General features: G+C 45.7%; 1 pseudogene; it reads right to left on the bottom strand.

Moving 5' to 3' along the window:
* Positions 1-19,670: 19,670 nt before the first annotated feature.
* On the bottom strand, positions 19,671-21,610 carry LOC116917889 (annotated as a pseudogene).
* Positions 21,611-23,343: the final 1,733 nt, after the last annotated feature.

Genomic DNA, 23,343 nt, shown 5'->3' with positions numbered 1-23,343 from the left:
AAACGCTTGAGGGAGATATAAAACTCGTCGAATGTTTCCGCCTTCGTTCTTCGAAGGCCACACGATCCAATGCAATGTTCCGCTTTGCTCGGACATAAGCGAGGATTTGGTCCAGTACCTGATCCGGGGTAGTGGGGTGTTTGGGAAGGACTCCCAGTGCTACCTCGACCACCTGCTGCATGGACGGGTCTAGGGCCATGCGGAAAGCTGCCATTTGCTCGTTAACCGGGTAGGTCACCAATTCGTTGAGGTCAGCAAAATCGTTCCATCTGTTCCGCCAAGTACAAGGTAATGAGATGGAAACGTTACCATGTAGTTTCTCAACACCAGATGGATCCAAGCGGCGTCGTTTAGGATTTAATGGCGCTGCAAGGGGTACAAAGCCACCTACAACACCACCTGTGCCACCGCCACCACCACCACCTAAGCCGCCACCACCCGCACCACCGCCTAAGCCGCCACCACCCGCACCAATGCCGGCCGCCACTAATGCTACCAGTTGCTGGGTGTTGGTCGTTAATTGAGCCGTCTGATTGGTAAGGGATTGTTCCATAGCGTCGATTCTAGCAGCCTCCGCCGTAGTGGTAGCCGATGCGGCGTTGGCCGCGTCCAACGCATCAGCCAGCGATGTCATCGTATGGGATGTTCCGGGTCGATCCGCGGGAAAATACTGACCGGTGCGTAATTTGGTGTGACGCGTTGCCGATCGTAAAGAGTATTTAGGGTTCGGGGACATGAATCACACGACCAGAGAAAAACACAGATGGCACTGACGTGCAGAAAAGCCGAGACAATGGCCGCCACCATGCGATAGAAGAAACCAGAAGTGATAAGCACGTTGTCCACGCGACGAGAGAACAAAAGTAAAATGGCCGCCTGTGGCGTGTTCGTCACGATCATGTGCTCCAACGACCCTGGGTGTAAGCACAAATCACCTACACTGTCCCGATCAGATGTGGTCCGGAAAGTTAATGTTAGGGGATTGCAGATAATGACACGGTCTTAAAATCACAAGGAGAGCGTTAATGGCGTGGGCGAGAGAAAAAAAATGGCCGTCCTACCACGAGAAACGGCGGTCAAAACTTTCGGTGCCCGCAGGCCGAGATTAAGTTGCAATAATTGAAACGCGTCACACAGAAGCCAGCGATGTCATCGTATGGGATGTTCCGGGTCGATCCGCGGGAAAATACTGACCGGTGCGTAATTTGGTGTGACGCGTTGCCGATCGTAAAGAGTATTTAGGGTTCGGGGACATGAATCACACGACCAGAGAAAAACACAGATGGCACTGACGTGCAGAAAAGCCGAGACAATGGCCGCCACCATGCGATAGAAGAAACCAGAAGTGATAAGCACGTTGTCCACGCGACGAGAGAACAAAAGTAAAATGGCCGCCTGTGGCGTGTTCGTCACGATCATGTGCTCCAACGACCCTGGGTGTAAGCACAAATCACCTACACTGTCCCGATCAGATGTGGTCCGGAAAGTTAATGTTAGGGGATTGTAGATAATGACACGGTCATAAAAATCACAAGGAGAGCGTTAATGGCGTGGGCGAGAGAAAAAAAATGGCCGTCCTACCACGAGAAACGGCGGTCAAAACTTTCGGTGCCCGCAGGCCGAGATTAAGTTGCAATAATTGAAACGCGTCACACAGAATAAAATAGAAACAATTACATCACCGTAGGTTCAGTATGTAGAGACAACTGCGCCATGTTACGTATCTGTGTGTATTTCTCGGTTTAGCCACTCTCAGTTGTTGTACACGCCGTTACTCGACACTCACTGACTTCCTCAGCCCCCACTCTACTAGCGTGGGCGGGCTCTAGCGGTCAACATAGGAGACCAAGATCTAACAGAATACATTGAGAAGAACTGCATTCGTGGTCGAATTTTGGCCTCCGAAGAACTGTTCGTGCTTTAATCTGCTCCTGCGAACCAACAATGATTGTGAAGGGTTACACAACGCGTGGAATAAGGTACTAAAAATATTACAAAATACGAATTACTAAGACATACTTTCCCACCGTTCTTTTTTTCTCAGTTTGCCGGTGGCCCTAACCTCCCCTTCTACAAGCAGTGTTCTGTCGAATACGGAAAAACTTGATTCGTTTTGTAAACGAATACGAATAAGCAGTACAAACGAATACGAATAATGAAACAAATAAAAAGGACGTTTTATTCGCGAATACGAATAATATTAGAATAACGAATTAATTTTCGATTAAAATATCCAAAATCATAGACCCCTGGATGCTCCACTATGGCTTTCAGAAAAAGGGTACCCTCTTGCGAGGAACACTATACGAAAAAACGAGGATTTTAGGGCGGATCGTAAGAGTAATTTTCCGCCTGGTGCGAGCGCCATCTGACTACAAATGAGTCTCTGCGTGGAGTGAACACCAACACATCCACAAGAGGCGTTCTCGTCGGGTGGAAAACGTCTAGTGTTCCCCCAGAAGGGTACCGTCGATTGAGGCTACTTTACACGCAACGCAAGAAAAAGTGTTTTGGCGCGCAACGTTTGCCCGAGAATCGCAACTGGCAGGAAAAGGGGTCATTTTGCTCAACAGAAGATCTAGTTTGTGACAGTGTGTGGGAAAATTACATAGACGCAGGTTGAAGTGTAAATTTCTCGTCAACAGTTTGAGCAGAAAAACTCGATCAAAATTTGTTAAAAGTAAGTTTGCGGTTTTTAGCTCTTAAGTTCACATTATCACATATTTCCATTTTTTTTTTACATTCGTGTGAAAACATCTACTAAATAACAGTGTTTAAGAAAATATGGGGTGTAGTGTTTTTCTGTGGCTGGCAAACTACGTGTGTAAAGTAGCTCCCGGGTTTTCAACGTTTTCGGGGCTACTTTATACAAAATGAACAGGCGTGTAAAGTTACCCCACGCTTTTTTTGTTAGTCGATGTACACTTTGTTTCAAGGTCTTTGGTTTCCTTACACATTTTAGGAATGGTAAGGCTTTACCGGAGAAAAGAAGGAAGCAGAAAATATCAAGACTTTACAAAAGAACAGCTAGAAGCCGCTTTAATTGAAATCAGAAAAGGAAATAGCTTACAAAAAGTTGCTGAAATTTATGGAATTCCGTTCAGCACCTTAGGAAAAAAATTTGATGGCTGCATCCCGGGAGTGTGGGCCATCCAACACTGATGACAACAGATGAGGAAAAGGGGATTGTTGAAGGGATCGTTACAATGGCTGAATGGGGGTTTCTTGTAGATGCAACAACACTGAGAGTCATCGTACGAAAATTCTTTATGGAAATTAAGACAGATGTCTTAAAAGGCAAGCTTCCAGGTCGAGATTTTATATATTCATTTTTGAATCACCATCGCGACATTCTCAGCCTGCATTTGTTCCTAACTACTCGAGAAAGAGAGCTTCTGTGTTCGCTGAGGTGTTAAATCAGTATTTCGACCATCGTGAAGATACTTTGATTGATGTCCCTGATGAAAATATGATTAATTTCGATGAAACTAATCTCAGCGATGACCCTGGGAAAAAGAAATGCGTTTTCAGAAGAGGGGCTAAGTATCGATATCAAATAAAGGACTTCAGCAAGTCCAACATTTCCTTGATGATTGCGGGCACAGCAACCGGGGAGCTGTTGCCTCCTTTCATTTGTTATAAAGCAAAAGGAATATTTAATACATGACGGATTGGAGGACCAAAAGGGGCACGCTATACTTCGTCAAAGTCTGGTTGGTTCGATGCCACGACTTTCGAAGAATGGTTTTTTTCAATTGCCTTGCCTTATTTAAAGAACAAAATTGGAAAAAAAGCTCTTATCGGCGACAATCTATCAAGTCACTTTTTTTTTGAAAGTTTTAAATGCATGCAAGGAAAACCACATTAAATTCGTGTGCCTTCCTCCCAATGCAACGGATTACTTACAACCTTTGGATGTTGCCTTTTTTGGGCCAATGAAACGGAAATGGATAGAGATCCTCGACAATTACAAGGCTGATTATCCTAACGTTTCCGCCGTGAAAAAAGATTTTTTCCCGCAACTACTGAAAAAACTTTGGCAAGAGATCGAGCAAACTGCTAGTACCAATTTAAAGAGTGGTTTCGCACGATGTCTATCTCGCCAGGCAATTCTATCTCAAAGGCGATTTGAAACACTGCCAACTTCGGAAGTGCAAACCACAATCACTTCAGTGCTAGTCGATGTTTGGAAAAGTAAGAGATACAGTGAGAAACCAAAAATGATTCGGAGGCAACGAGTGGCCGTGGAAGCTGGTAAAAGTCTTACGAATGAAAGTTCTGAAGATGACATCGACGAAGAGGGTGACTCATTGCTCGATGAAGAAATGGAATATTCGTCTGCTGATGAAGATACTGGGTCGGCGGAAGAAGAAGAAGACAGTGGCCTTGCTAACGTCTCAGATGGTGCACAAAGCTGTGAATCCGAAAGTGAAACGATTTCTCCTGATTTTGAAAACACCGTTTCGGGAAAATGGATCATAGCTTTCTTTTCCGTTGGGAGGGCTCGAAAACCTTACGTTGCAAAAGTAATTAGATATCGTAACAGCAATTCCCTCGAAGTTATGTGTCTACGGAAGAGGGCAAAGGCCAGTGGTTGTGTTCGACTAACACAACAAAAAACACATTGAGAGGTTCCACGAAAGAAGAACATATTTCTCTCATAAGTGAGCCAGGATCTGTGTACCAAGGTCACGTCCCTCCGAAAAGTGGAAAAGCTTCTGATATTGCCTTTGAACTCTACCGTTTCTTAAAACAAAGGAAGTCTGAACAGAACGAACATTCAGAACGACATTGTCGTTATCTGAGCCGATGGGACAAATGTCAACACTGGTAAAAATAACAGTGCTATCAGATTGCTAGAATTGAAACTCGGTAGACCACTGCAAGGGGCAATTTGTCAGCTTCATCTCAATGAACTTCCCTTTCGGCATCTGATTATGCACTTGGATGGAGGAACTAGTGGTCCAAACAGCTATAAAGGGCCCATTGGATTGGCAATTATTAATGATTTGAGACAACTGCCCATTGTCAAATTCAAAAGAATTAAAGGACGTATTCATAAACTCCCGAAAGAAATCGTTCAGAATTTTACTGGTGTCCAAAGATATTTTTAAGACACGTGTCTTGCCATAAGAAAAGGATTTCCTCTTTCTGAATCTATCTCAAATCGAAGCCCTGGTAAACTTTGTGAGTCAAGATGGTTGACGAAAGTCAATAGAATTATGAGGCTATATGTCAGTACCCTGAATCCAACTGATAGTCTTCGAAGGTATTCCCGTTAATATTTTTTCTTACTCTTATGCATTTTAAAAATTATCTTTTTTCGTTCAGACTAGCGTTTATTGTAATGTATATATACTGTTGCGCACGTTCACGTGCAATGGGAACGTGACAAATGAGATGAGGGATGGAGGGTGAATAAATGACAATGAAAAAAAAGACTAAATAATTGGCTTGTAGCTCTTGATGTTGATTCTTCAGTTCCGTTAGAGCCTGGCGAAGTTCCTGTTCTCCAGCGACGAGATTGGTACCATTATCACTGTAAACTACTTTCGGCTTTCCACGTAGACTTGAAAATCGGGTAAAACAAGGAAGAAATTCCTCGAGACTGAGACCTTCGGATACTTCCAAGTGGACGGCTCTTGTTGTTAGGCACGTGAACAGACAGACCCAACGTTTTTCATATCTAAGTCCTCTTCCACCAACTCGCACCATAAGGGGGCCGTAGTAATCGACTCCCGTGTAGCTGAAAGGTGGAAGATAGGGGTAAGCCGGTGAACTGGTAACGATGCCATGAGTGGCGGAATGGGTTTCGATGATCTCCGCTTGCAAGGCCAGCAGGTGTTGACAACCGATTTGATGACGTTACGTCCAGAGATTGTCCAGTAACGTGTACGTTAATCCGCCAGCAATCTTTCAGATTTGATGTGGAGAATCCGCGTATGATAATCCCATACAATCCGCTGCGTCATGAGTTGATCGACTGGAAGCAGGATGGGATGCTTTTGGAATAATCAGCTGGAGCCTGCAGTATACGTCCGCCTACACGTAGCTGTCCTGTTTCATCCAGGAAAGGGCTGAACGTTCGTAGTTTCGACTTCAGAGGCAACTCTAAGCTCTTTCTCAAAGCGTAGATTTCTTCCGCCAGTTCTTGAGTACGTTTAATGCAGAGTGTGAGGGCCGTTCAGTGTAGTTGTTGGCTTGCAAATTCTCATCTTTGCTCTGACGTTGGTTGCGAACCTCCTGCACCAAGCGGTAACTCTTTGGATCTTCAGTAAGCTGGAATATCTTTTTACACAGTCATCAATCGGGTGATTTTCGTCCTCCGTTTTGACGATGAAGACTCGAATTACGTTTACGTCACTTTCCTCCGGCTCTGCGATCTCTTCCCAAATATCCCACTCCAACTCGTCGATGTTCTTCGGGTCGATGCCATGACTACACAGGTCCGCGGACTTTTTAATTCCGGAAACGTGACGCCATTGTCTTCGATTTGTGTTCCAGAAGATCTTGCCAATCCGATTGTTCATGAAGGTTTCAAATCGGCAAGTGCGGGAATGGATCTAACGTAAAACGGTTTGAGAGTCGGTGTGGAAAGTAACTTCACGTAAATCATATTCGAGCTCCCGACAGATTATTAGGGCGATATTTAAGCCTTCTACAGCAGCCTGCAACTCCAATCTTGGGATCGTGAGTCCTTTCACTGGTGTTACGTTAGTTTTAGCCATGACGAAGGACACTTTGATCGACTGGTCCTCGAAGATGAAACGAAGATACGAAGATACGCCACAGCTTCAAATCCTTTTGTGCTTGCATCCGTGAATACATGCAGGTGCTGTTGCGTCCAACGTTCACGTTGATGTCGAAAACATCTTGGCACCGTCAGCAACTCCAGGTTCTCCAGAAAGTCGTACCAGTAATGGAAGCGTTGACCCCATTCTTCGGGGATAAGGTCATCCCAGCCGATTCTTTTCTCGTTCGTCCAGATGTCTTGCAGAATTGACTTCATTAGGAAAACAACAGGAGCGACGAGTCCCAACGGGTCATAGACACTGGAGATAATACTAAGGAAGTTCTTTTTAGTGAGAACGTCATGGCTGGGCTGCTTCCGTATCTTTGTATTGTATATATATACTCACCACGTTCGCCACGCCGGAGGGTCTCCATCAGTATACGCGCCTTCCAATGGGAATATGCCACGCCGGCGATGACTACTGCCGCCGATTTTCCGATATTTTTGGACACAACCCCAACACCACCCGCTGCATGGAAGACCTGGTGATCTTTTCGCGCAACTATGAAGAACACGTCACCCTGCTACGCATCCTTTTTAAAACGGCTAGCGACAACAATGTGTCGTTCAACAAGAAAAAGACGGCCTACGCCAAACCAACAGCTATTTTCGCCGGCTATGAAGTCTCAGCGGACGGATTCCGGCCCAACCCGGAACTTACACGAGCCATCCGGGAATTCCCCCGGCCGTCCAACATCACTGACCTGCGTTCGTTCTACGGCTTCTGCCAACAAGTGGGGAATTACAGCGACAAAATCGCCGCAGCTTTGGCCCCCTTATCCCCACTTTTAAAGAAAAATTTCGTCTTGGATTGGTCCGCAGATCATGAAGAGGCATTCCGCGCCGCTCGTAGTAAGCTATCCATCGTTCCAGACCTCGCCTTTTACGAACCGGGCCGTCCAACATCTTTAGCAGTCGACGCATTACTATTAAACGGCCTCGGATTTATCTTAAAGCAACAGAGCGAATCCGGCACGTGGCACGTCGTGCAAGCTGGCCCCAGATTCCTCCGACCAGCTGAAACAAGATATACCATGATAGAACTAGAAGTTTGGCCGCATCTTGGGTCAAGAAACAAAGCCGTCAATTCCTAGAAGGACTCCCCAATTTCGACTTGGTTTCAGATCACCGCCCATTGGTGCCTATCTTAAACGATTAAGCCTTAGACAAACTCGACAACCCGCGGCTCCTTCGTTTGCGTCTTCAGATGGCACGATACAATTTTTCCGCTCGGTGGGTACCGGGAAACCGCAATATCGAAGCCGACGCCCTCTCGCGTTCACCAATTTCTCCAGGCACACCCGCGGATGAGCTCGGGGAGGGACCTCCAACATTCACAGCCAGGATCGCTATGGTCGGGAAAATTGCCGAAGCTCCCGCCACAACCATGGACATTACGCTTGAAAAAGTGAAACTAGCAGCCGCAGCAGACCCAGTATTAGTGGCGCTGCGCACCACCATACGTTAAGGTTTCCCAGACGAAAAAAGCAATATGCCTGTCGCCCTTCGCCCGTACTGGGACGCCCGCCACCAACTCGCCATAGACGATACCGGCGACATGCTCGTTTTTGGCGCACGCATCGTCCTCCCAAGATCCATGGTTAAAGAAACGATCCAGACACTTCTTGGCATGCACCAGGGCGCCTCGAAAATGCGCCATCGAGCCCGACTATCGCTCTACTGGCCCCATATGGACGTAGATATTTCCAACGCCGCAGCTTCATGCGACGAGTGTGTCAGCCGACCCCACGAACCAGCAACCAGGCCGTTCAAATTTCTCCATGCGAATCTCGGCGAGGTAGACGGCCGCCACTTTTTGGTCATAGTTGACTAGTTCAGTGGTTGGCCGGCAATCACTATGTTCTCATACAAAAATACAACCGCCCGGCGCCTTATCAACTCTTACCGTACATTCTTCGTGGACACCGGGGGTGCCCCAGTAAAGATTTACTCCATTAACACCCCATTTGGAGCAGCCGAACTCCAATTTTTCCTACGAGACTGGGGCGTGGCGTTCGGATCTTCCTCCCCCCACTATCATCAATCCAACGGCAGGGCGAAAGCGGCTATCAAATCCATGAAAAAGTTTGTCATCGGCTCCAGGACCGGTGGCCAACCGGACCCGGACAAACTAGCAAAGGCCATTCTACTTTTTCGAAACGCCCCACGTTATGGAGGGGCCTCCCCTGCCCAGCCAATGTTCAACAGGCCTATCCGAGACAGCTTGCCCGCCTACCAAAGATCTTTCGCCCCCGAGTGGCACAGAGCGGTCGAAGTTTTGGAACAACGGATGCATCGCGCCAACAACCCGATATAACGCGTCCGCTCATCATTTAGCCGCATTCCCGCTGGGCGCTCACGTGCTCATGCAGCATCACACGACAGAGCGAAGGGACACCCCCACCGTCGTCGTAGAAACGGGCGACAACAGAGACTACATCGTTAAAACGTTATCAGGACGCTTGTACCGCCGAAACCGCCGCCTACTCCGCCAACGGGTGGTGGTCATGCCGGGAACCGCTGTACCGGCGGATGTCGCAGCCCAAATCGCCCCACCCCCAGCCCTGGACATCGAGCCGCGTCAGAGACGGCAGTGCCGGACAAGGAACTACGGTCCGGCGACTCGAGTTTCAGCCAGAATGCACAACGCCCCGTCTCGCTACCCGGCCTAGCGCCGGAACATGCAAGTCGAGGCACGGATTTCAATCTCCCCCGCTGTATCCCACCTCGTCTTAACAAACCAGAATTCTCATTTTTCTCTTTTTCGTCATTCATGCTCCACCGCCTCAAAACTTTTAAGGCTACCAAGTATCGTATGTACCCAAATGCTATTTGTCCCACAAAAGCCATGCTCACCCTCTTCCCTTGTCAATTTAGCCCCGGAAACAAGACAAACACGGAAAGAAAGGGCATGTATTGACTCCGCAGACGGGGGGTCAAGAAGACGACGCACAGGAGGGCAGGGGAGTTAGTCTTGGCTAGCTAGCTTCTTCGCAACGTTGTGCTCTCGTCCCTCCCAGAACAATCTAAGGCAATACACTGTTTAACCCAAAAACCTCGGTCTAAACAATCTTGAACGTCAGCATATCCGTTTTCCCGTTCGACATTACTCCAAGTGTTTGCTCGATGGGTAACTTTTCCAAATCAAGGTCCAGTGTTGGTGAGGCCAGACAGAACTCACGTAGAGCCGATATCACCTTCCTTGATGAGGACGTCCACTTTGTTAGGTTGAAACCGCCAAGTTGTAAGAATTTCTTCATTTGGCGGGCCCATTTTACTGCCCCGTCTTCGGAATCGAAGGAGTCGAGGTAGTTGTCAACGTAGAAGTTTCATCGGACGCTATCTGCTGCCTCTGGATACTGGTCACGATGATCGTCTTCGTAGAGAACAGGCTGTTCCATGTCAACGTCTTTCGCCTCCAGCTACCAGAATTTTTGACAAACTCGTTGAGGTCTTCGGAAGATTCCTCTGATACTATGTGGGCGATGAACGTACGTCCATCTTGTGGCGGGCCCGTTTGACCACCCAGGCACCATCCAAACGGTGTTTTGAAAGCGATAGGCCCAATTGTTCCAGCTGGTGGCTTGACGGAATCCATGTGGTCGTGGGCCTCTGCTACGTCGAGTCCAATCAATACACCAACGTCTTCGGGTTGTACATTCGGAACATCAAGACCACGTAGGTGTGTCCAGGACTCCATTTGACGAGGGTTGATTGGGGGGTTCGGCGTCACCTTCAAATTGTCGACGGCTTAGGCGTGTTTAACTTCAAACCGGCTTGTTCCGTCGACGGACGAGAGGGAGAAATCCACAACGGCAGCTTGGACGTTCGATGTGGCTCCATCATAGGAGACAACGTTGGTGCGTTTAGGCTGGCCAACGACTCCCAACTTCTTTACTATATCGCTCCTGATCAGTGAAGTGTCGACCCATCTTGCACCAACGCTAATACGAACGGACACGGTCTTGAAACGTACACGTCGCTTTACCGTTTCCCTTTGGGTTAGTGTCCCAAGGAATGCTGTGCATGTAGACGCTGATGGAGGTGGTGGATCCGTTTGTTTCCTCAGTAAGATGAATTCGGATCTGTGTTGCAGGGGATGGTGTCTTGATCTAGCACATCTACCAATGGTACACTTGATGTCTCTGGAACACTCCCTGCGTTCGTGCTTGCCGGTGAGGCATAGTAGACACCTTCCGGACTTAAATACGTCTTCAGCCCGTTTCGTGGGCGTGAAAGGCTTGAACACGTTACAGCTGGCCAAGTTGTGAGCCCTGCCGTTACAAGTGAGGCACCTCTACTGGTCAGTCTTTTCGGCTGCTTTCTCCTCCGTCTTCGGTCGCCTCCCCGTGGGAGCAGCTAGCGGAGGTGATGATGCCGTTACTTTAGAGCCTTCCTCTGTCGAAACGTGTCCAATGGTTGACGTGTGAGAAGCGTTCGGTCTCTTGATTGGCTTCTTCTCATCAAACCGTACTGATTTGGATGTCGACGTCTTCAGAGACTCAAATACTTTTTTACCATGTTGTTTACTCATGGATTTTACTGTTACCCAGTCGTCCTGGTCTAGAACGTTCAATTCTGCACCTGCCTTTTTCTCTTCTCGTTCCACTTCTCCTGCAGGTATGTCGTCAGCTTTGCTTCTATGGCCATCAGGGTAGTACGGCTGTGAAGTTCATGCACGTATCTCGATTGTGAAAGAGTCGCCACTGCTCCGTGCAACCGGTTGGCGAAGGTCTTGAGGCTCGCAGCATCTTGGCTCATCAAAGGTGGAATCTGCAGCAGGTCGTTGAGATAGGTCTGGTCCATGACCTCGGTGCGGCTGTAGACTGCGTCAAGACGATCCCACACCACGGAGTACATGGTTCCATCAGCAAGGCACTCGCCGATCTCGTTCCGTATTTCTTTCGACAGCAGCTCTTCCAACATGAACAATAGGGCAGGAGAACCGTTGAATTCGTTTTCGTATAAGGCTCGAAATTTGGCCTTAAGCCGAGTGTAATTCTTCGGATTTCCATCGAATGGCTGGATCGTGAAGTTCGGGGTACGTGGACAACTACAGCAGCCACCATGAGGATGGTTGGAGCTGCCATTAGCAGGCTGGTGCTCAGAAGACGTGTCCGAATACGTGTCGTCCCCAATGGAAGGGCCGCAGGCTGCATGCATGATAGGCAGTGGTGTTGAAGGCTGCTCTTGTGAAGAGGTGTCGGCGTCAAGCAGAGTTCTGCGATGCAGTACCGTGGCTTCGAGTGACTTCAAGGTAGACCGGGCGGAAACGTCTTTTCTAGCTGATAGAGTCTGTGGTCGGCTAGGTATGCGTGCTCCTTGGTCGATGACTTGCTCCTGAATCCTTCGATTTTTGCGTTTAAGTCTAACTTAACCGTTTCAATCTTCTGATCCATGTCGTGCAACGTCTTACGTGAGTCTTTAACCAACTGAGTGTTGGCGGCAATTTCAGTGGACGTGACATGGGAGCTGTCTATGAGTTTGCCTAGCTGCTCACCCATACCCTTTAAAGCCTTACTCAACGTTTCCGTGACTGACGTTGCGTTGGCTTCCATCTGGATCTTTGATTGTCCCAACTTTAATTCCAGCTCCAGCATTTGCTTCTGGATATTGTCACGTGGTCAATGACCACGTTATGTGATCCGGTATGGAATGCTACCGGACGTGTGACGTCAGTGTTTCCCCCCCATATATAGTCCCCCGTGGTCGTGTATCAGTGAGCAGTCTTAGTCTTGTGAACCGTAAATACAACATACTGTTACATGGTGGAGATGCAGAACCTCCGGTAAGTCTGTTTTGTGGTTGTGTTTCTGTTCGATTCTGTGCTACGGAGGCGGTGGCTGTCAGGGACCCCTGAGAGTCGACGACCCAACTGGTTTTAGCACCTTAAATTGTTGGGGTACGGGGTCACGGCTCCGACCGTAGGGCCATTGGGGGAAGCATAACGAAGGAGAGACGCCGGGGGAAAACGGTGAAAAGGTTTAAGGCGGGGCAGACGGGTACATTGAGGGAAAGTGGATAGCGGAAACCGTGAGCCGAAGTGGTCGGCAAGAATCGGGGCAGTGAACCGTGAGCCGAAGAGTTCGGCAAGAAGCGGAGAAGTGACCGTGAGCCGAAGTGTTCGGCAAGAATCGGGGCAGTGAACCGTGAGCCGAAGAGTACGGCAAGAAGCGGAGAAGTGACCGTGAGCCGAAGTGTTCGGCAAGAATCGGGGCAGTGAACCGTGAGCCGAAGAGTTCGGCAAGAAGCGGAGAAGTGACCGTGAGCCGAAGTGTTCGGCAAGAATCGGGGCAGTGAACCGTGAGCCGAAGTTTTCGGCAAGAAGCGGAGAAGTGAACCGTGAGCCAAAGTTGTTGGCAAGAAGCGGAGAAGTGAACCGGGAGCCGAAGTGTTCGGCAAGAAACAGGCGGTGCGAGGATTGCGGGAAGTAGATGATAGGAGAGGAGGACGTAAGGAGCGGGGAGAGAATCCGAGACGCTCGGGGACGGTTCGTGGCACGGGGTAGTTGGGGTATACCCGAGATCGGGAGTGCATCCCAGGGGCGGGCGAGGACGCGCAGTCGACCGTTGAGGGAAAGCGGAACGGAAGAGCGAGGAGAAATAGAGGACGGGGCTAACGAACCCCAACAGGAGCAGCGACCGGCATCCGTTCGGCAGGAGTATCATCTCACATTCAGTGAGGAGGAAACTGAGCGGTGGGAGGACGCCGAAGAGGAAGAAGGATCGGGAGAACACGGAGAAGAGCAGCCAGAGTGGGATTTCACGGATTTGAGAAGAAGATCATCGAATATCAGTAGCTACATCCGGGGATTCAGAGCAGCTCAACAGCAAGTGGGCGCAAGGCACGCGATGGCCGCACAGATAAAATTCCAATCCCCACCCACCTTCGGGGGAAGGACGGGGAAGACGTCGTGCAGTGGATGCATCGATACGAAAGAATCGGGAGATATAATCGATGGGGAGATGAAGAACTTCGCGACCACGTGGAGCTGTCGCTGTCCGGGGCAGCGCAGAAGTGGTACTCATACAAAGAGGCCGCGGGACAACTAGCAGCCGAATGGGAGGATGTTGCAGGACCGCCAATTGTACCAGGAGTTAAAACACAGCTGTTGGAGCAATTCAAGCCAGTCAATCAGAATCGATTCAATGAAGCGAAACTGAGAGAACGCAAACAAGGAATCGAAGAATCCACGATCGAGTATTTTTACGACATCCTGGATTTATGCCGCAGAGTAGACCCGAATATGTCCGAAGCTACGAAATTGGCGCACCTATGGAGAGGACTCAAGCCAAGTTTACTAGAGAAACTCTGGAGTTTGAAACCCAACTCATGTGACGAATTCCTTCAAGAAATTAAGCGGTATCAGGAAATGACTTCCCGAGCAAGACACGAGGAATGGGCGATGGGCGTGGTCGGAAAACAAACACCAACGGCGGGAAGTGAGAGAATGGATCGATTAGAAAAAATGCTAGAGGGACTGATGGGAGCCGTTGCATTGAGGAACGCATCAGGGGCAGCCGCACAGCAAGGAGAAAGAGCGGAGAGTCAACAGTATCGGTCGGATAACCGATCGATACTGAAATGGACTTCGGATGGGGAACCTATCTGCAGCAGATGTAAGACGGAGGGACACATCGGGAGAGAGTGTCCAACAAGAACAAACGGTCAGGGAGGCCTGAGGGGTCGGACGCCGAACGGACAGGTCGTATGCTACGGGTGTGAAGGGATAGGACACATACGTCGCGACTGCCCGAGGTCCCAGCGAGAAGGAGGGGCACCACAACAGCATCAGCAGGTGCGATTCGCTGGAGAGGGTAGGCAAGTAATTTGTCTAGTAGGGACACAGCATGTAGACCCGGAGGTAGTAGCATGGCCAATTCTGAAAATCGACATCCAGAGGATGGTAGTACTGGATGTGTGGTGCTGGGGAAAACGGGTGGCTGCCGTGATAGATACAGGGGCGGGAGTGTCCGTGTGTTCGCCCAAATTAGTAAGAGAACTAGGGATAACAGTGACACCATGGCGCGCAAATCGTCTAGTATCAGTTGACGGCAAGGAGATTCAACCGGGAGGAGCCGCAATGCTGTCAGTATCAGATGGGAGGATGACCGTTGAGGGGGAGGCTTTGGTTCTGGACGGCGACATCGACTTACTTCTGGGGAAGGACATGTTGGAAAAACTTGGAACGTGGATGAAGATTGGGGCGCTACCGGAGATCTTCATTGGAGACACTGCCATGGGAGCACCGGTGGAAGAGATGACGGAGGAAGCACCGAAACTAGTAGTCCAGAATGGATGCTGGGTCCCACCCCGATCGAGGAAAGTGGTCGCAACTCAACCACTAGATTTGAATGGGTTTGGCGAAGGTGCACTGGTGGAACCATCCCAAGCATTGCAGAGGACGAAAAGGGTGTCGACGGGTAAGGTCCTAGTTAGCGGAGTGGGAACAATCGGACAGATGGCGATAACCCACTTATCGGACCACAAACAATGGATCGAAGAGGGGACGGTGTTAGGAATAATCGAGCCAGTAACCGAAATCAAGGAGGGAGACACGCCAGTAGCCGTCGCGACAGCAGAGGCAGAGAAGAAAGCGCGCCGAGAGCACAAATTTGACAGCAGGATTGGAGAAGGATTAATGCCGACAGACAGAGAAAAGATCCGAGAAGTGTTAGTGGAATATGGCGACTATTTTTCGTGGCCCGGAGACCAACTAGGACTGTGTACGGCAGCAGGGCAGACAATAGAGGCCAGGGGAAAGGACATCCGTGACCGAGAGGCTGAAACTAGAGAGACTATACCCCTGGACGAGGAGGTGCAAGAAGCTCGAAATGAAAGGGTGGACGATCAGGTGCGTCGATCGACACGAGTCCGGATGCCACCGGTACGATACGGACAAATGCCGCAGGTGGCAGTGGGGGCTTTTCTCCTTCTGCTAGGACTACTAGGACCGCGGATGGGGGAACTTTTCCCACCTACTCAACTGCGGTCGGTAGACGACTCAGTAGACGACTCGGAGAGGGAAAAACGAGCGGCGGAACATCATACATACCCATTCGAGCTATGGGGTGTAGGAGCAGCGTTGTTCATGGCCAGTGTGGCTGTGTTCAGCATCCAGTGGTGCCGCGGGAGAAAAGGAGACGTTAATAGGGCCGACCTTCGGGAACGCCTACGGATAGTGGAGGAGTTCGAAGAAGAAGAAGCTAAGAAGCGACGTGCGCGGCGGTGGAGTACCGCCGAAAAAAAAGGATGATGTTTTTTTTTGGGGGGGTGTCATGTGGCCTATATCATGTACCAATGTTCCCGGTTTTCTTTCGGTATATCTTTTTTTGTAATGTTTGTTTTTTTTAGTAATGCATTCGGGGACGAATGCAGCTAGAGGGGGGGATGTCACGTGGTCAATGACCACGTTATGTGATCCGGTATGGAATGCTACCGGACGTGTGACGTCAGTGTTTCCCCCCCATATATAGTCCCCCGTGGTCGTGTATCAGTGAGCAGTCTTAGTCTTGTGAACCGTCAATACAACATACTGTTACAATATACAGGTCTAGCTGACTAGTTTTTCTGGGAAGATCGGTTGGCACTGAGCGAGTAGACCTCTTCTGTGATTGCATGGTACTAATTGTGACGTCTGAAGTTGACGTACCAATAGAAATAGCTGACTGACGTGACGGCGTGGTGTACCTAATGGTGAAGTTGAAGATTTCCACGTGGTCGGTGTCGAATTGAACCTCCCATTTTTCACATGCTTGACGTTGTGGATCCGTAATATCGGGCAGACTGTCCATATACTTGTGATGAAGATCTTTGACGTCTCCGTAGATACGAATTAATTCGTCTCGCCATGCTGCAATATGCAACTTCTTCAGTCTGATGGCTCCCATCTTGTGATCTGCCACTGCTTTTCTGAGCTGATTTGACGATACAGTCAGATACGCAACGCGTGGTAGACCGGGCTCTGCCTTCAGGATGGCGTGGACGTATGCCAAAGTCTTACAACAGGAAATACCCGACAATTTTACTGAATCTTAACACGTTTTTACTAGGGATGACAAGAGAAATGCACGTGTTTGTTAAATTCCGGGTTTCGGCACCATTTGCTGCGTACGTTCACGTGCAATTGGAACGTGACAACAGAGATTAGGGATGGAGGGTGAATAAATGAAGATGAAAAAATTACTAAGGGAAAAACGATCGGCTTTATTCTTGATTGAAAAAAAGAGGGGGAAACAATGAGAGAGACCTGGGTACTGTCTACTTCGTTGCTTGATTACTACTTGATTACGGGGGAGGTAGACGAGATGTCCTCGTCTACGACTGTTACAATTTACACTCAACAAAAGGGGGCAAGGGCCACTTCACACGTAAACACAAATAAGAAGGCCCTTGCCACCTACAATCCTGCCCGTGAGGGCAGCACTGTAACTGACATATACTCTCCTTCGTGGTTCCATATTAAATGTCATCCGAAGCTTCAAGATGCGGCTAGAAACTTTCACAACCTCATCAAACTTTCTTCTATACTGAGATTGAAGGAGAAATGTATTGTCCATCGCATTTTATCAATTAATTCATTTTCTTGTCACCCAGAAAGTATTTTGCTATCGATGGTATCCGACTCCAATCGGTCAATTAGAAGCAGTGCATTAAAGCGTATTTTAGCAATAAGAAAACAGTCAAAAAATTCCAGTTCCCCTTTAAGGAAATTCGTCCGTCCAACATCGATTAATTTTAATGCCTCTGAGTATTATCAAATGGTCGATTTAAAGTCCATGGATGTTCCTAAACCTCCATTAACTTTTGCTTTCACAAATAATCAAATAAGAAGTGCAATTAAAACCGGTTAAAGCCTAAACTTGGGCAATTTTCCAAACAACACTCTGGCAGTGGAACGAACGGTTAAACTCGTAACTGAAGCTTCGTCAAAGGTTATTGGGTACGAAAGACGTTACTATTACATTCTAAATGCGTTAAAGTCATGTGCTGAAGCAAATGCTAGCCTGTAACTAAAAATGTCCATGCTCAGAATCATTTCAATCAACCAAGTCAAAAATACACTAATTTAACATTCAAAACTCGTGCGCAGTCGATGCGGCTAAATGGCGTCTTCTTTGGGATAGTTTTGTTGTCTTTCCCTTGCATTAAATTAAAACTTACACACATGAAAATGTAGTCTGTACAATAACAATTCTGAATATGCGAAGGTTAGCTCATTTTTTGAAAAATTTTTTGTTTAAAACGAAATTTTCCCATGAGTCCGGCATCGCCACCGTGTAAATTTCCATAAGATAGACAGAAAGTAGGAAATTTTCATAAATTTTTTGTGTACAGACCACAGTTTTCATTATTTTTTCGTTATTCGAAAACAGCATGATAGACAAATATGATTTCTATAATTCCTCCATTTTTCAGAAATTTCAATGGAAATTTGAAAAAGTTACACTGCCTTAAACGGTTACTAGTAAGAAAAAAGATGGTTTTTGTGCTATAAAAATCACTCCCGGGGGAAAATATTTCGACGGATTTTATTTAAAAATTAGCAATACATTATTTATAGCCTAATGCATTTTTGACCCGAAAGACTTTATCAGAGTTCAAAAAAAAAAAACGGTCCGGTCTACTAAGATAACAAGCTTAGAAGGCTATGGACGAATTGACGCATTTTTTATTTTTTATTTAGGGGGAACACAAAGGGAAAATATATTCCAATGTTTCAATGTTCCAAATACTCTCCCCTATTTGTTCTCTGCTGCGCCCGGGTCGTCTGCTGTTAGGGATACGCCCGTATCCCCAACAGGAAAAAAAACGCCCGTAACAGCAGACGACCCGGTCTGGGCGTCGAACGCGTATACCACAACGTTTTTCTTTGTATGATTGGGGTGGCCCTCGGTCAGGGTTCCCGATTGGTAAAAATCATGCAATTCAAATATTATTAAAAGAATTCAATGACCAGTTTTGACGATTTTCACAGACAAAAACGGCAGTCTATGTTATTTGAGATCTTAGTAACACATACGATATCGGAATATCTAGAAAGAAAACGAGACGAATGGCTAAATAACTTTGGACGACACTGAAACCCAGGGACTTAACATTTCAATCAATGTTAGAAAACATGGTTGGAGCATTATCTGACTATGATTTTGCAAGTTGGGTGTCTATTTCGCGAAGTCGCTCTGCAGAAACTAAGGCTACTGAATTATTGTCAGCTGTGAAACGTGCTTAATTTCGCTTGACAGCCTGAGCCTCCGCTTCTAACTTCCTTTTAAACGACCGTCGCTTTTCCTGTTCTTCTTGGTGACTTCTTTTCTTTGCTAAGGACAGTTTGTACCTATTACAAGCTAGACGTGCCTCTCTAAGCATCTGCCGATTAATAGTGACTTTATTTGAACTTCCTGCCTTCATGGCATAGTCATAGACTAACTTAAAATTAGAATTCAAGAAAATATTTTTAGTACAGAGGAAGTGGACAAAGTTTACTCCCTTAAACAAATCAATGGATTAGAAATTAAACATAAAGAAAAGATAAATGTTAAAATAATATACCTTCGATTCACAATACTCTCTTTTACCATATTTTCTTCTAGCATGTTTTCATTTATTGAAAAACCCATTTCTACGGGAGCATTCGCTGGGCAAAAAATGAAAGAATAAAGGGCATTTAGCCTGAACTTCTTTTCCTCAGTATTGCGACCTGGATCTGGATAAAAAGCTTCAAAATCCAGTTTCAACTTGGAAGCAACTAATATAAGAAGTCTGTGAGTGAGTGAGACGATTTGCTGCAACAAAGAGTTTGCGCAAAAGCTCATTGCTCTTCAGTGTAATCTCGGCCTGTACCAGAAGAACCTCAGGGTCAAAACAAGATATTGCCCTAACGATTGAATAACGAAGCGGGGAACGTTCAATGAGCTTTGAGCACATTTTATTGAGAAATTTTCCTGCCAGAAAGTAAAAAAAAAAAATAAAAGATAGAAACAGATAAACAAAGTCATCACCAAAAGCTTCTAAAGAGCTTTTGAATTTGAATTTGGTAGGAATCTTACTACATTCTTTTCTGAAGACTTTAATGTCTAAGTTAGACACACTAACTTTCTTTTTATTTTGCAACTCGACAAGTTTCGAAAGTTCAGTTGTAGCTCCACTTCCTATTTTAATTTTTTTTTCTAGGGAGAAAAAATTCTTCGTCTTCGAAATCGGCAGTGACAAGTTCATGGGGCCGTCCAGCAAATTGATAAAAAAATTTTGATTTAAAAAAAAGTCACAAATGTTGAGTTAAAAATTGCAATAGATCTTCAAATAATAATGGAGCCATTGGGTTTAGCGATTGAAATTTGCGAAGGAATGGTTCCATTTCCTGCCCAACTGAAGTAAAAAACTGTAGCTTGGCTTTGTAGAAAGGGTCGTTAAAGAAAGCCACTAGTATTTTCCAGCTGTGCAAGCTTTCCTTCTTACTTTGCTTGGCTTCTTTAAAATACTTTTCCAAATGTGGAGCAATTGCAAGTATAGTTTTAGCTGGTGCAACGTTCTCCACCCAGCGAGTAGAACAAAATTTCCTCGGCAAACAAGTTGACTTAGTGATTTCTTTAAACTCTGCTTTCCTCAGAGTACTTTCTTTAAACAGCCAGAAGCTGCACGTGAGAGCCTGTTGAACTTTCCAATCAACTACAGTACCCACCAAACGATTCGGTATACCCTCGTTTTTTTTATGCATTCTTATGGTGATCTCAGGAAAACTTAAATATCTTTTTACTGGTAACAACTACATTTTTTTTTCTTTTTTCCTCTATCAGAAGATAAAGTGCTCTAAAAGTTATCTTGACATGAAAAAATTGTAGGAGCTACATCCAGGGCACTAAAGTATCGTTCACATGATTAGGTGCACCACTTTTCCCCCCATAAACGCCATGTTAATACCGGCGTTTCCAAAAATATAAATAAAATACTTCAAAACATTCTTAAATTAATTTTTTTATGCCCAACGACGCGTTTTTCTTTACTCTATTAGAATATAGTGCATGTTTTTGAATTATTTGAACTTAAAAAATGCTTCCCTATACCCCAAAGTTGTTACACTCAAATGTTTTACAGAGAAAATTGTGATTTTTGCTTGCGCCACCAGGGGCGCTAGAATCAATTTCAAGTGCTCAGATTTTTTTCTTTAAACACAGCTAGATTTTTCGTATTTAAAAAAATTAATTAATAATTGTTTTTTTTATCATAAGAAGAATAAATTTAATCTGTTTTGATGGTTGCTGTAATGTATAACAACAATTAAAAGAACAGAATAACAGTGGTTTACCTAGTCATGTGAACGATACTTTAGCGCCCTGGGTGTAACTCCTACAATGTTTTCATGTAAAGATAACTTCTAGAGCACTTTGTCTTCTGATAGAGGAAAAAAGAAAAAAATATTTCTTATCAGTAAAAAGATATTCAAGTTTTCCTAAGAACCGTAGCGCCATAAGAATGCACTAAAAAACGGGGGTGTACCTAATCGTTTGGTGGGTACTGATGTACATCTTGAGCACTCCTGAATGCACCGTGAACTACGTGCAGGCCACATGATCCCAGTTCAAAACGACCTGGAGGCTCGGTATTGTCTTCACTAAGTGGAATGACGAGTTCCTCCTCAAGCTTTTTTAAAAAACTCCAATTCACATTCGTGCCATCCATTGAAACTTGAATCATATTGTTAAATGACATTCCAGAAAAACCATGTTTAAAATGTTCTAATAAATCTTGTGCTTTGCTTTGCTCGAAGAAGACTGAATTGAAGTAAGACGAACGTTTTGGAGTCGAAAAAACGGACATGGAGATTAAGGCGTTCCATTCCCGGCAATTTTTTATTTTGATGACGGCGTTTATGGATCGGGTTTCTCCTACATGCGAAAACCCTAGATATTTTCTTATTTGAGGGGGGATATATAGGGGTTGCGTCGCGGGAAAAAGCGTGAAAAACACAACTTTTGCTTACTTTTTTACCCTTTGCAAGCCTATCTTACTCACGAAAATTACGGCGTTTTGGGAAATGAAAACTAGTATAATAAACAACCTTTCCTGAAAAAATCGCCTGCCTAAAATGAAGTTTAGGGATCGCGCGTCACACAAATGTATGAATATTTAAGAAAAATTGTGATTTTTTCATTTAGCTCCTAATTTCTACCAAACTATAACTGCTATCACAGAATTATTTTTACTCGTGGTAGATATCAATAATAATAACATCTACCCAAAATTTCAAAGAAATCGGAATAAATTTAGGGGTTCCGCGGTCCTTATTTCACGCAAAATGCAACTTCTAATTAAATTTGTTATGGTCAAGTTTTATTAATCTTAGTTATTGAAATAAAAAACACAGTAAAAAAACAAAGAAAACAAACAAATTAAGTAAAAATCATAAATTTAAAAGAGACTTTTGGGTTAAAGATGAAAATTGTTGCCTATGATCTTCGACATATTGTAGTAAAAATTGAAATTTGTCTTCGTCTTGGGTTATGTGGGAGAAATCTTCGACTACTTTTATTCTCTCTTAAACTAAAGTCTCTATTAAATTTATGATTTTTACTTAATTTTGTTTGTACCCTATGGATCAGTCCTTCAAAGTAGTTCTCGTCGAGCAGTTGTTCTGAAAAATTGTTAAGCCGATTCTCGTACCGTTAGACCTGAGTATGTCATACTTTCTTTTATCGAATCTTCAATTGGCCGAGAGATCTCGTCAACTGCAAAATTCATTTTGGTAAACACCTTAACTGTTGTGCCTCAACATCATACACAACTATCCAACACATTCACTAATAGTAAATAAAGGTATTAATAAACTTTTCTGTAAAAAAAAAAAAAAGAAGGATGAAGTGAAGTAAGCTGTATCTAATGACCGTCTTGACCTTCACTTAGATGCAATGCGAACGTTGCGAACTGGGAAAAGATACTGTATCCTGCCAAACTTGAAAAAAGCGGGGAAGTTCGACATTCGAGTGAGTATCTTTCGAGAGAACAAGTGAATACACTTGGTGTACGGTTTGTTTCGCAATAACTCCGTAGATGTGATACGAATTTATCAATCTAAGTTGTGCGTTTCATAGTGACTTGCCTTGTGTGAAAGTGAATTAATTGCGATTAACTTCTTATAAGTGATCACCGAATACTTCCCTTCGGGGCCCGTGAATGGGTATAGTGAGCCGGCTGGTGAGCGTTCATCCATGGTGTCTTGAACTTAGTGGTCGACTTGTATTCAAATTCAATCAACTTACCGTCCTATACCGTAGGTGTTCAGTCGTCGGAAGAAGGAGCTCAATTCCTCAGCTTTTGGTTACAGTAATTATAACCCGTTATAACCTTCCCTTTCTATCTGGCTCTTTGGCCGTCTTGTACTAGAGAAAGTAAGTTACACATTTTTACAGCTTCCTTATAATGAACATTTGCTTCTTTACACCAGGATGCATGATACGTAGATGGTCCTTGGAACATGCAAGAGGTACGAAAATTTCTGACCTAATGGTCATTCATTGTCGCCGTTTAATGTGTCTGTTCAACGGAATGAATGG

This window comes from Daphnia magna, linkage group LG2, assembly GCF_020631705.1.
Source record: "Daphnia magna isolate NIES linkage group LG2, ASM2063170v1.1, whole genome shotgun sequence".
In the NCBI taxonomy this organism is placed as follows: Eukaryota; Metazoa; Arthropoda; class Branchiopoda; order Diplostraca; family Daphniidae; genus Daphnia; species Daphnia magna.
Note: the sequence above shows the minus strand (reverse complement) of the source record. Positions and strands in the feature narration are given on the sequence as shown.